The following is a 14920-nucleotide window of genomic DNA, read 5'->3' on the forward strand; positions in this document are numbered from 1 at the left end:
TGGCCTGCAAAGCACACCGGATCTGACTGTGATGATGAGCCTTTACCATACATGAAGGTAATGATATGGGTATGATGGAAGCCTCTCTCAAAGTCGATCGCTAACGGAAACAGTTTATTGCCAAGATCTGTTATGACATCTCCCGACTGCCACCTCTCTTCTTTAAGCAGAGATTTGTCAGTGGTTGCCAATCACACAGAATCCTTACAGCATAACCCTCCAACACAAATACCGTATCTAAGCAATTTAGCCACAAACGCAAAGAAAGAATCAGCAACTAACCAAGGAGGTTCTAGGATCAAAAAGATATAAGTATCCAGAAGCTGAAAACAAAATACACTCAATTTAAGGATGCTGGGAAATTTTGTCTAGCCTACCAGGGATGCCGTATCTCGTTGCTTTCCGCGGTGTTCTCTACTACTCTTACAACAAATTCTCTTGGTAATAACACAGAAGATTGAAGCATAAAATTCTGAAATAGTCTTTGAGGGTAAAACTGGGCACTCTATGTTTGCTACTCCTAAAGAGCAAAGTTTTTTTTCATCCTAAGGAATCAAGGTTCTATAAAGATCAATAAAAAGTTGGTTATGTATTGGAAGAATGTCTATTTCCGAAACTGAGCTACAGATTCTACAGATAAAAACTACGAATATCTACAAAAGGGAGAGTGTGAAAGCATCCATCGGAAATGCGATGGTCGAGATGAATTTCAGGGTCACCAAGTAGCATGGAGATCAAAAAGTGTGACTGAATTTTGTCGCTTAGCACTGACCCGCACTGTCTACTTCAGAACTCAGGACAACAATCTTCTCTATGACCAAGACAGACACACAACCCAGAGTGGTTATATCAGGAAGGATGGATAAACGTCTAGTTGGTCACCCGCCACATTATTTTTTTTTAAAGCATTAATAATCAGAGTGAAGGATTTGGGGAATGTCAGGTGTGAGGGTAGATAACTGACTACTGTGTATTTCTTCTTTTGCACAACCTGAACATCTGTAATAAAAGATGGCCTGATGGTATGGATTTGATTGACTGACTGATTGATTGACTTATGGCATCTACATTATTGTATTGTCAATGATGCCAACATCAGTCCATAAATAATATAATAAAAAAAAATATTCTACCATGCCCCACCTCCTTCACATACCATATACTGTATATGTGATGAAAACTGGAGCCCTGTATACTTCAGACTAGCCATTCATTTCATCGTCCAATCTCAACAATGAAATATGTTTTGGTTCATCATATTGTTCACTCTAGATGACACACTTCAAAGAGAACTGTATGTTAGGAAATTAATAAATGCTTAGAGATGATACGCACACTAGTAACAGCTTATACATTTCAAGAGCACAAAATTATATTGCTGTGATTGAAAGTATTGAAAGAGCATTATATAGCTTGGATATGTACCTTTGTTCCTATACTATATAACTTCTGAAATGCATGGTTATCTCGCCTTTCAAGTAAAAATACTAGAAAATTGAAAACTTTTTGATGAATGATATAGCAAAAGTATCAGGACAAGGCAGCCCCAACCCACCTGGCTTTCTTGAGATGTATTAAAACACTATAGTAATGTGTCTTGTGCAAAAAACTTTGATCATTAAGTGGTCCAGTGCTGCTGCTGCCTTGCCCAAAGCCTTTCAATGAGATTATTTGCAGGTACATTGTCTTTTTTTTAACTGGTGTTGCACTGGTTACCGAATTCTTTAAATCACTTCTTGGCAATGCTTCTGTAACTTACATTGTGGTTCAAACTTTGCTTATTCTAAAATAGCCAAAAAGGAGGAGCTTGAAGCCTTACTTAAAAGTGCCATCAACTTTAGGACTAATCTCTAAATTTGTTAAACTTGTCTAGAAGGGATTAATTGGGAGTCTAGGGGCGTACGACATTTTTTCTCTAAGATCTGCGTTTCTATAACTTCTAAAAAGGCTTCACAATTTTGAGTAATGGAAGAGCTATTCATCTTCACTCACAAACAACCTGGATGAACTCAGGAAGATCTAACAGTATCACAAAATTTGGCACATCTAATTCTACATAACATCTGCTGACATTTTCTCCAGGGTCACTCCTCCGTCTTTTACGTTTTCGATGTTGCTGTTACACCTGATGTTCGAGAGCTACACTTTTTCCTTTATATCTTCGTGGTAAACTAATCTATCAACATTCAAAGCAATATGTCTTTTTGTTTAAGGGTATGTTGATAATTTCCACTGATAGTTAAGGGTATTAGATAATAGAGTAATACTTTGCTTGTCAATACTTTAACAGCTCTTTGGTGCTGAGTACCATTTCTGCTTTTCATTACTCAGCAGAATTTCAAGACAATAATGTATACAAAAGCTAAAGATGCTCTGATTACACATTGTCAGCAAAACAATATACAGTTCTGAGTTACCAAACACACACATTAAAATAAATAAACAAATAAATAAATGCATAAATAAATAAGAGTACATTATTAATTGATACATAGTCTAGAAATCTAGGGGTCCCGATCAGAATCATACATATACATATATAAAATTCCTTAAAATGGTCTTTTTGCAGTTTGATTTGACACATTTTACATGAGAAAGAAATGTGTAGCTTTAAAAACATTTAGTTACACACTCTTACCTAACTCTAGCAAGAAAATACTCTTCTGGAAGAAAATGCAAGTTGGAAGAAAGGTTGACTATTTTAAAGGAAGAAAATCTGTCTTTTTTATTAAGAAGACTGGTTAATAATAAGTGTAAATGCTGCTTGAATGTCTTGAACTTATAAATTAGTGTCTTTCAGGAAATTTTGTACTTGAGCAGATCAGTTATTGCTCAGAGTATACATAAAGGGAGATTGTAACTTTGAATACAATTTTAGGGAGGGGAATGGAGTCAGATACAGTACATCCTCTATAATTCAGGACACAGGCTAACCAAACATGAAAAAGAGCACGTACAAAAGAAGGAAACAATGCTGACCTTGAACAACTTTCAGACCAGTTTTGCTCTTTTAATCATGCAGTCTGAGTTAGCAGGGTATTTAAATTCATTAGGACAGGGAGACTGAGGATGAGATGGAGGGATGGAGTTGAGAGATACAAGAAGAGAGGGGTGAGAATTGGGGGAGGGGTAGACTAAGGATGAGATGGAGGGCTAGAGTGGAGAGCCAGATGAGAGGGGTGTGTAAATTGGAGGGAGGAGGAGACCAAGGATGAGACAGATGATTGGAATGGAGAGATATATGAAAAGGGAGGAGGGTGTTGGGGGAGAGGGAGACCAGGGATGAGATACAGGGTTGGAATGAAGAGATATATGCAAAGGGGGAGGGTGTTGGGGGGGAGAGGGAGAACCGAGGATGAGATGGAGGGATGGAATGGAAAAATGCGTGAGAGAGGGAATGTGAGCTGGAGGGAAGGCAGTAAAATGGCAGGGGACAGAGTGACATAGAGGTGATTTGTTTGCAGCCATCTCTTGCAGGACTAGGGCATCTGGCAACAGGTAGACAGACAGATCACTGTTTCATATGGTAACAATAACACCAAGAACAGTATTACTCCCACAAAGGTGTAGGCTTCTGAGGCTAGGCTACCTACACGAAGAACACACAAGGGCATTATAAAAATAGATAATGTTTTCATTACCACAGGAGGTGGAGCAGCTGTGTGCCAGAAGAAAGAGGAATTACAGTATCTGATCACAGTAATTTTTTTAAAGGGTTATCTCTGGGGTATTCTAGAGAGGGATTATCATATCTAACCTTATTATTATTTAGGAATTATCTCTGGGGTATTCCAAATAAGAATTACCTTACTGTATCTAACCATAATATTTTTTTTTAAGAATTAACTGTGGGGTATTTTAAAGAATAACTATCAACCACAATATTTGGGGAGAATTATCTTGGGGTATTATAAAGAGGTATTATTTGACCATGAAAATGTTAAAGACCTATCACTGAAGTATTTTCCCAGGTACCTGCCAGTTTAGTGAAGGTAAATTTAAGGGGCAATACATCTGCCACCACAATTTCAGGCAGTCTGCAAGCTAAGATTTTGGAGTACAATTAATTTCATGTGAATCTCCATGCTTAGAGTCAGGAATATGAATTTGAGGGGAATCTTCTCTGGTTTTTCAAATTTTTAAAGCTGTATTTAGTGAGATTCTGTTAGAGAGAACTGGGATCAAAAGTGACAAGGCTGGACAATACCAAATATCAACTTGTCAAAGATATCACCTCTCAGCATTACTTTTTCTCATGACCTACATCTTGTCCATAATGTCAGTTATTCCTCTGTCATAAATTTAGGCTGTTCAAAATATCTCATACATGATTCTTTTAATAACAATACTTTCTCTCATGACTACCATCCCTCCCATGGCTTTAGTCATTCCCATCATAAATTTTGGTTACTGAAGATGTCCCGTATGTTATTTTTAAAACAATATTTCACCAGGAAAGGATACCGTCTCTCAATACTGTATCACGTTCTCTAACGACTTTCTATCTCTTCCACCATTTCTCCTTTCACTTCAGTATGTCAGCTATATTATAAATTTGAGGGTATTCGTTCTACACGTAATTTCCAACAATTTCCACAGACTGACTTATAATCTCTCCTATGGTTTCAGTAAATTTTCCAACAGCTATGCAATTAATTTTGAATGACTGAAGTTACCCCTTATAATCTGTTTCCATAGTTTTTACAGCTGGAGGTGGGGAGACATGTTGCTTCTTACTGTATATGCTTAATGCAGTTCTGTTGTTAGCCATATTTTCTACAAGATTAATATGACTCTTAGTGTTAGGGTAGTTCTTCATCCATTCATCTATTAGTCAACCCTTTACCATTACTTTCAACACATGCAACCGCTATGTTATTTTCATGCATTAACTTTTCTACAGACACATCACAATATAGTACAGCCTCTCATACCATTCATTTGTGTGTATTGTATGTCTATTACTGTTAATATCTTACATGCATCCACATCTCACAGTTAAATCCCTCTACGTTAATTTCTAAATCCAGGCATTTTTTAACTTTTCCCTGGAATTCTCTCTCTCCTATGCCCCTCAGTTCATGTATGTCACCTACATTTTATTCTTGCTCCCTCCAAAAAACTTTCAACAACTTTGGAAAGATTCATTCTCCCAAAGGGGCTAATTAAATCTAAATCTAACCCCTCAAGTTCAAAAAAGTCTCTCCAAAGTTGAATGTAATTGTCCTAAGGTATCAAGAAAAAATATATACATTCAGTCTCATCAGTGCTGAGAGTCTAACTTTCTTCTGTCATCTCTAACTTACTCTTCCCTATCTTATTATCAGTCGACAATTTGTCATCATTATTTTTTACTTCTCCCAGTTCTCAAAATTTCTTACTTAGTCTACTGATATATTTTTCTTTTTCTGCCTCAAATATGTTTCATTTTACAAGTCTATATTCTCAGTTCATTTCCCCACCCCTAGCTAAGACCATTTACCAGAAGTGCCTGTTTTATAAATCCACCTACTCACTTTTATCTTCCAGGTCGTTTTCCCTCCACCATGATCTTTCACCAAGGAATGTGACTGAATGAGAAAAGAAAAAAAAAAATCTCTTAACTGTCTGAGGTATGTTAGTCTTGATCAAGCTTTTACATGTCTCTATTGCATGTCATTATCTAACTCTCCTTTCTGTCTATATTTCTCTCCCATTATGTTTACTTTACCCTGTTATTAAAAACTAGAAAAAAAGAAAAAAGATTTATAACTGCAAGGGTTGACTTAGTCATGACCAAGTGGATTTTTAAGAAATTTCCTCCTTTCATTTCAAAGATTTGCTTTTCTTTCTGTCTACATTACTTCACCTCAAAACTTTAAGTCTCCTTTCTATCGACATTATTTCACTCGCTAAAATATTTAACTTATTTCTGTCTGTATTATCCCTTATTGCTCCAGTAGGTTCTGAGTTGCAACTTTCCACTCCTCCACTACACAATCAACCGTGCCTTAGCCTCCTCCTTTTCCTGCTGCCGCTGCTGCTCCTCCTCCTCCTCCTGCTTCCTCCTTTGCTCCTCCTCCTCTTCCTCATCTTCATCCTCCTCCTTGAACACGTCATCGCTGGAGGAACCAAGGGTGGAGGTGGTGTGGGATGAACCTACCCCTCGAATCGGGTGCTGAGGGAGAGACAAGGCGGATAATCGCTGTGTGTAGATCATGGCAATGATTTCCGTTCTGTGTACCGTTTTGCACTTTGTCTTATCCCGGAAGTCTAGGCTGGGCTTCATTTATTTTTTTAGTATTTAGCCAGTTAGGTTTGTTTTTGTTGTAGTAGTAGTTGTTCCCTAAGCAGTCTGGCCGAACAGCCCTGAGTCCCCAAGGAAGGCCATGGCTGAGACTTGGCTTCCCACAGAGCTCTCAAGGAGTGTATGTTGTGTTGTTGGCGTTGGTGATTGTGTGCACTGCAGTCTTCCACAATGTGCTTAATAGTTTGAGGTGCTGTTACCTTCTGAACAGGCATCAGTGACAGTCATCCAGCCTCTTCTGGTAACTTAAGAGGGCTGGATGGTGCCCATTCAGCCTGGCCAGGTGGACCCTGTCCTCACGAGGGAGGTAGTAACCCGGCAGTGGCTTCGATTTGTTTTTGTTTTTGGTTTTCTTAGTATCAGGTTAGTTTGTTAGTCAGTTAGGATTGTTTGTGTTTTCTTGGTATCAGATTGGTTTGTCAGTCAGTTAGGTTTGTTTTTCTCCTAATATCAGAATAGTCTGTTAATCAGGTTTGTTTTTGTTTTCTTAGTTAGGTTAGTTTGTTAACCAGTTAGGTTAGTTTTATTTTTTTTTTAATGCAAGGAAGAAGCAACCTAAGCCCAGATGACTGTTCCTTCTGAGAAAAAATAAAAACAAGAAATCAGAGAGGTTGGGATAAGAGAGGTTAAGTTGCGCATTAAAAAAAAAGAAGGGAGAATCGTCATCCTCAGAAAATCAAACTCATGTAGTGCAAAAATGGTATACAGAACAGAAATCTGCATCCAGGACAGTTCCAAGATTTTACACTCCTTTTACCTTAATTTGGCCAAGATTTTCATCCTTCCCCAGCTTATTTAACAGATCTCAGTGGCAGAAAATGACACTGCTCTAGTTCTACATGCTTTCCTTTGAACTTCTTCGTGACTAGCATCGTATTCAGCATTTAATCTATTGCTACAACTCAGCAATCAAGATGGTGAAGTAACAATTTTCAGCCAAGTTAAAAAAAAGGAGTGTAGTAAATGGGAAGGGGGTCCATATTTCTTTACCCACTGATAATTACTCATGAAAAAGAAAAAGCAGCAGCAGTAGTAGTAGAAGTAACAGAAGTAGTAGTAGTAGTAGTAGTAGTAGTAGTAGTAGTAGTAGACTCATCCGAATAATAACCAAATGTATTGTTGGCTGCAAGTTACCAGTGCTCTTTTGCAGTCCACTATTCTCCTTTTGGGGGATAAGGAGGGAACTAAAGGATGCTTGTACAACCAAGCAGTGGAGCCAGTATCAATGCTACCACATGAAGGCATCCTTCTCCAGTATCAAGGAATTGCAAGTTGCTGTTGTATTGGTAGTAGGTTTCCAAATACCATAGCGTATTAATTTTTTCTAAACAAATGGCACAGGAAATTTGAAAAAGTGGCAGAGTGTTTTTATGGGGAGTAATGATGTTTAATAAATAATGTTCTTTGTAAAAATTAACTCAATGTAGTGTTGCTCTTAGGTGTCTGCCCTGTCCTCTCCTCCATCCTTCTTTCTTTCCATCTACTTATGTCTTTCTTTCCTTCATTCTTTCCTCGTCTCTCTGCCTGCGGGTGACTTTACACTGAGTGACAAGCCAAATGGTTTTCTGTACACCAGGAAACCATTTACTACGCTGGGTGGTAACCATATAACCAAATTTTGGCGCCTGATGGTTTACTGGGTAATTATTGTGCTCCAATCGGATTGAGCTGGTTAAGGTTTATATCCAAGGGATGGTTGGGGTTTATTGCTCACGTAATGCCACTCAGGGATGAGTGAGGTTGGTCACTCTCATCTTCAATGTCGGAACCAACTGCCTAGCCCCGGGCTCCTACGCTTCTCATGGGGCAACATAGGATTGGATGATGGATGGATGGATGTAAAAATTACTGTGGACTTAACAAAAAAAAAAAAAAAACATTACCATAACAACAACAATACAATACAGTAATAATAATAATCCATCCATCCATCCATCATCCAATCCTATGTTGCCTCATTAGGAGCATAAGAGCCTGGGGCTAGGAAACTTGATCTTGACATTTGAGATGAGAATGACCAGCCTCACTCATCCCCGAGTGGCATAACGTGAGCAATAAACCCCAACCACCCCTTGGATATAAACCTTCACCAGCTCAATCCTAATGGAGTGCCGTAATTACTCACTAAACCACCAAGCGCCAAAATTTGGTTATATGGTTACCAGCCAGCGTAGTAAATGGTTTCCTGGTGTACAGGAAACCATCTGGCTTGTTACTCAGTGTAGAGTCACCCACAGGCAGAAGGAAGAGGAAAGAATGAAGGAAAGAAAGACGGAAGAAGGAGTGTGAAGACACCCGTAGGGAGAAGGACAAAGAAAGAATGAAGGAAAGAAAGACAGACGAGGAAGGAAGGAAGATAGGAAAGGGCAGACACCCAAAGCAACAATACATTGAGTGAGTGGATGGTAAGTGCCCCCACCTACCACAAATAATAATAATAATAATAATAATAATAATAAAATAAAAATAATAATAAGGCAACCAATAATGAAAACTTTCTTAATTAGTCCTTACAATAATTCTGTACATTTATTCCTGTTTAATTTTCTTTTTATCTGTTTTTATCAGGAAATGGCAATCTATCGTCTCTCTCTCTCTCTCTCTCTCTCTCTCTCTCTCTCTCAGCAACCTGGGAAAAATATAATACAACACAGCTGAAAAAAGAGAAGCCCCCCCCCCCCACCTTTACCCAGATCTGCTGTTAGTAGATGAGTCAAAGAATTCATTAGGGATTAAAAGAGTTGGTCGATGAACTGTGATCAATTGCACAGCTTCTATAACTTACACTACACACACTTAACACAAGCTAACTTAATCTTGAATGCCCTTTACAGTACTTGTACTGCAACCCTAACTTTGGCATACTTCATCTCTAACCTCGGAAAAAACTACTACGTCTACTTACTACTACTACTACTAAAATAAATAATAATAATAATAATAATAAAAATAATAATAATAAAAGGGGATTTTACACATAAATAAGGTCATCATGTTTACTATGTGTAAAATTCACAAAAAGCTACACAACTATATGAGGTGAACAAAGAAATAAATTAATGACTATGTGATTACCAGCAAAACTGTACTCTTTTTACTCTAATTTGGCCTAAAACTGCCATCTTTCTATCTTGAATACAGAGTTGTAACAGTAGACTAACACTGGAACATGTTGCTAGTCATAAAAAAGTGCAATGGAAGGATGTAGAGCCACAGTATTGGCTATATCTGACACTGAGCTACAAAACACAAGCAGCAAAAGGAAAAAAATCTGGACCAAGTAATGGTAAAAGGACTATAACACAAATCCTCTCTAAGATGAAAAACAGTGTCTGGTGGCAGAAGGAAGAAAATATGGCATCATCATGCTGAAGGGGTCAATGAATACAGTAAACTCTCAATTATCCGTCATCACAATATCTGGCGCTGTTAATTAGGCTCTATTAAAGCAATATCCAGCGAATTTATGCAACATCCGGTGCCAAAATGGAAAGTAACCAGCAGTTCTATATAATATCTGGCAGCGAGGTGTATCAACCGGCTTGTATGCACTGGCCAACTGGCACCTGAGAAAACCCTGCAACGTGCCAGCCAATGAGAATGCATTGAGGGGGCGGTCCATCCAGTGTGCCAAGCCTAACACTGCTCTCGCATTCTCTCTTGTAGATCTTTTTCAGCGATGACGTATATATGCGCTCTGCTCTTGTGACCATGTGGTGGCAAAATCCTAACGCTAAGACTTACTCTGTGGTCTCCCATGCCTTACTCGTTGCTAAATCTTGTGGCCTGTCAGTGCCTCGTGTTTCAGTGTTCTGTTGTGATTCTGAAATTACTGTACACGTAATTACTGCCACTAGACCACACGGGATTAAGTGTTCTGTACTGTACTGCATGGTGTACAACTCTACCCTCCAATGATGCCAACATTAGGTGAGTACATAGTACATTATGTAATGTATTACTGTATTAGTACTGCATTGTAATATTGTATATGTTAAATTTTCATCTTTTACTCAAGGGATAATTTTAGGACAGAGGGTCGAGAAATGCAAGACAAATAAATCCATTGAAAAAAAGGCATGCTCTTCATTGGCAGAAAATGTGTGGGACCCGTACGGTTTTCTACCAGATAAACTGACTCCAACTACCAATGAGCTTGCAATATCTTACAATCTTGGCAAGTCCTTTCTGTTAAATACTATTCATAAAAACATGGAGAAATAAACTAAAGAAATAAATTTTGAGCATTTATTGGTGAACTGATGATTTGGAAAGTAGTTTTGTACAGCAAAATTATCATGATTCCCATGCTCATGGTTATATAAATTCATCTTAGAATACATTTGCACTGACAGAGAAACAAATTTAGCCGACAGAAATGAAGGTTTGTTTTGTTGGATACAATTACTGTGCTTGCAATTCTTATGTATTTATTGTATTATCTGCAAAATAGCTGAGTGGCTAGTGAGGGGTGGAGTGACAGTGGTAAGGTAATGAATAAAGCGGTGGGCTGCGGCCGTATACACAACCATGAGCAGGGGAGTCGCGATAATTCTGCGGTACAACAATTCCTTCCAAATCATCAGTTCACCAATAAAAGCTCCAGATTGATTTCTTAAGTTTATTTTCCCATGTTTTATGAATAAAATAGCAAATAATGTTTAACAAAATGAATTTAACATGTGCACTTTGCACTCCTGCATAACACTATACTGTAATCATGTGTGTTATGTCTATGGGGTGTGTTTAGGAGGAGGTTATGTTTCAAATGGAATCATTTGCATGGCCCTATATATAAGTGGTACTGTATATACCACGATGATATAGCCTATGTATAAGAGTATATATCTGATGTCTGGGAAAAATATGTAACCGGGAAAGTAAATTCCCCGAGCTTCCTGGTTAACTGGGATTGCACTGTGCAGCCGTACTGTACTGTATCAATACTGTATTGCATTTAATGCTTAGTTTTCATCTTTTACTTATGGGAAAGTTTTTAGGATACAGGGTCATGATGGACAGCAACACAATATCCTACTCAATGGCAAATGTTGAGTCAATGGGGGAGATAATATGCAATATTCTGCGTCTGGCTTTATTCGGCGATGGACTTGGCTGAACTGTAACGGAATAATTGAGAGTTCATTGTACTTCTATTTAACTTAGGAATGACCCTTAATTCTAGGGCTTCAATAACTTCCTCACTGCTGGGCACTGTTCTGAGGTTTCATAAAACTGTCTGGAGGTATTATTATTATCATTTTTTTTTAATACATCAGCCTAGTAAATGAATTAATGAATCAATAGGAAGTTGATCTGAAATCAGGAATTATTATTATCATTATTACTATTATTAATAGTAGCTGCAGTTTTAGTAGTACAGTGATCCCTTGGTTATTATGCATTATTGGTACCCAACATGATTTATGATAATAGAATTGTGCAATAACAAAAGCACAGAACCTATGGGATTTATCCTAATTGGTACCAGGCACCCCACTTGTAAACCCAAATTTTCCCTTGTACAACAAATTATACCACTGAATACATACATACCAGTCCTCTTATGGTAAGTATCAGAAACACTTTGGCATGATTAGGTTAATTAAAAATGATGAAGAGGGTGCAATAACGAAAACACATACCATATAGAGACCTGAGATGGGCTATAGGTAAGGGGTTCTGAGGCTAGGGGGTGGAGAGTTAGTGGTGTTCACCACCTGGTATTAATTCCTTGAGTAAGACCTCATCTTTGAATCCCTCAAAGCCATCAGAAACCAGAGATACTGCACCATCACTGTCGAAAGAAACCAGCTCAGGTGCAAGACAACAATGTTTTTGAGCCAAAAAAACGCGAGATAACTGTGGGAATGCAGATTTGTGCAGACTTCTATTTTGCAGTGATAACAAAAACTATTATAACCAAGTGCATGATAGCCAAAGGATCACTGTGGCTTCATCATTATTGTTATTATTATCATTAATCTCACCCACCAACCAAAAGTACAATATCACTTACCCCTTCACTACGAGCAGTCTCCTCTAAGTTGAATAAAATCATCTGGTGGGAACAAGAACACAATAATACATCATCGTACTGAAGGGGTTCATCATATGAAGCATTTAGTACTGAAAGTTCAAAAACACCAAGACTAAAATTAAAGAAAATGGGATCTAAAGTTTTTTTAAATTTTGGTGTAGCTTTCACAATAATGGTCCACTTAGAACATTTTAGATATGAAAATTTTTCTCTAGAAATTCTTCATAGAATTACCAAAAAAAAAAAAAAAAAAAGGGGGGGGGGAAATTTTGCTGAAAATAATTTTATTTTCTAAAAAGCATGAAACTTTACCTGTATAAATAATGGCACACTTTTTTTTTCTTTTTAATATCAGCAAGTACTAGACATCTAAGAAAAAAATTATAGTATAATCACTGGCAAGTACCAGTGGACAATTTCCATTAACCCAATTTTATGTAATTTAATAAAGCAATCTAATCCAATTCAACTAATTTAATGGATCATTACATTTGCCCTTACTGTTCATACCACCTGCTAGAAAAAGATTTAGCCTATTCAGCACCAACCACAAATTGGCTTCACAAATTTGCCATCTTCAACCCTTCAGTACAATACTAAGTGCCTCATGTTTCGAGGTCACATTATGCCACCATACATCCAAGACATTAGCACTTCACTCCAACGACATGTGTGTGTGTGTGTGTGTGTGTGTGTGTGTGTGTGTGTGTGTGTGTGTGTGTGTGTGTGTGTGTTTATTCTGACTACTACCAGACGGTTTGATTCGTCGGACAGAGAAGAGCAAATGGTTATATCTACCCTCTACTTTGAAAATTCTCTCATAAACTGAATATCATCAGACAAAGATAACAGAAATAAATTAAAAATGCATAAATTCTGGCGACAACAATAAAAAACTACAAAAATGCATATGGTGTACAGATAACAAGGTAAAAAATGAAAAAAATGAGTAAAGTCTGGAGTTAAGAATATTAAAATGCATTGAGTACCGGTATGTACAGCAGATAAGAAAAATAAAGTAAAAAATGCATAATGTGTGGAGATTAAAAAAAAAAAAAAAAAAAAAAAGGCACGATGTCTAGAGATAAGATGGATACACTAAAAAATGAGTAAGAACTAAAGAAACATGCCTGATCTAAAAAAATATATAGTCTGAAGACAGCAATAATACACTAAAAAAATGCATAATGTTTGGAGATGAGATGATCAAATAAAAAATATGTACCATGTCTGGCAACAAGAAAAGACTAAAAAATACACAAGCAGTTTCAATGCATTGAAAGATATTTTCTACCTTTTCTTTCCTCTATCCAGATTATTTTATTCCGCTTAAGAGAGACTTTCTGAAGTGGAGAGGCTAGAGATAAAATTAATAATGCATTTGCTTTCCTTACTTGAATAAAATCATCTTGATACAGCGAGAATAGGCTGGATATTATGTAACTGGTTTAGTAGTAGTAGTTACAACCCTAGGTTCATCTGAAATGTGAACCCTGTGGACTGCCAGCTAAAGTTACCCTCTTCCTGCAGTCTACCATCCTCCTTTTGGGGATATGGATGGAGTTGGGGGATGTTTATATAACAGGGCAGTAGAACCACCCAGTCATATCAATGCCATCACACAGAGGCATCGCTCTCCAGCACCTCATCCTCAGGCCAAGGAGTTACATGGCCAAGTACACCTCATCATCACTCCCCAGACCCTAAAAACATGGCCTATCTGGTGTTCCTTCATGTAAACTGTGAACTGCCCTGGAATAAAAATGTATATACTGTTCATGCACCAAATACATCTTGACATACGTAAGAGACAATATACTCCAATGCTCAAAAACTCAGGAAAAATCTTAAGGCAGCAGACCTATACCAAAAAACCACAAGGGTCATGGAAGGTGCAACATAGACCTATAAAAAAATGCACACACACAAAAGGGAATGGAAAGTATATTGTAGACCTTAAAAAAAATCTGGGGAATAGAAAATGCATTGTAGATATATTAAAAATTAATACAGTAAAAGCTCGATTAACCAGCATCCGATGTATCGGCTCATCTGTATAACCAGAACGCAATTCGATCCGGCATGGGGTCGAAAATATTCTGGAAACCGCTGGGCCATGTTGGAAACTTCCTGTACTGTTGTTTGCAGATGATACTGTATCGTTAAGCAAAGATGAAGGGGAACTGCATGGCTCAGTGAACGAGTCTGAGAGAGTGTGTAAGAAAAGGAATCTGAAGGAATTGGAAGGAACAGGATCTTCTTATCCTGCTCTTCCACTTCTTCAGGTCCTGACCCAGTTCCTTCCACTTCTTCAGGTCCTGATCCAGTTCCTCCCACTTCTTCAGCTCCTGATCCAGTTCCTCCCACTTCTTCAGCTCCTGATCCAGTTCCTCCCACTTCTTCAGCTCCTGACCCAGTTCCTTCCACTTCTTCTGCTCCTGACCTTGTTCCTTGTCCACTGTCTGAATCCTCATCTCATGATCCTGATGATCCCCCTATAATTCTTGATTAGTTCTGTACAGTACAGGATAAAGTAGTGTATCCAGCTAAGTTTTCAAAATTATTTTGGCCTGTAACATATGCTAAATTCTTCT

The 14920-nt window shown here is 37.8% G+C and overlaps 1 long non-coding RNA gene across 1 annotated transcript; it reads right to left on the bottom strand.

Moving 5' to 3' along the window:
• Nucleotides 1-5789: 5789 nt before the first annotated feature.
• On the bottom strand, nt 5790-12390 carry LOC145395270 (uncharacterized). The gene is made up of 2 exons (XR_013896570.1): nt 12306-12390; nt 5790-6157 (listed from the first exon to the last, which is right to left on the bottom strand). It is a non-coding gene; the product is annotated as an uncharacterized LOC145395270 (long non-coding RNA).
• Nucleotides 12391-14920: the final 2530 nt, after the last annotated feature.

This window comes from Coenobita brevimanus, chromosome 4 (assembly GCF_032717465.1).
Source record: "Coenobita brevimanus isolate Jiangsu-jjx chromosome 4, ASM3271746v2, whole genome shotgun sequence".
NCBI classification, from domain to species: domain Eukaryota; kingdom Metazoa; phylum Arthropoda; class Malacostraca; order Decapoda; family Coenobitidae; genus Coenobita; species Coenobita brevimanus.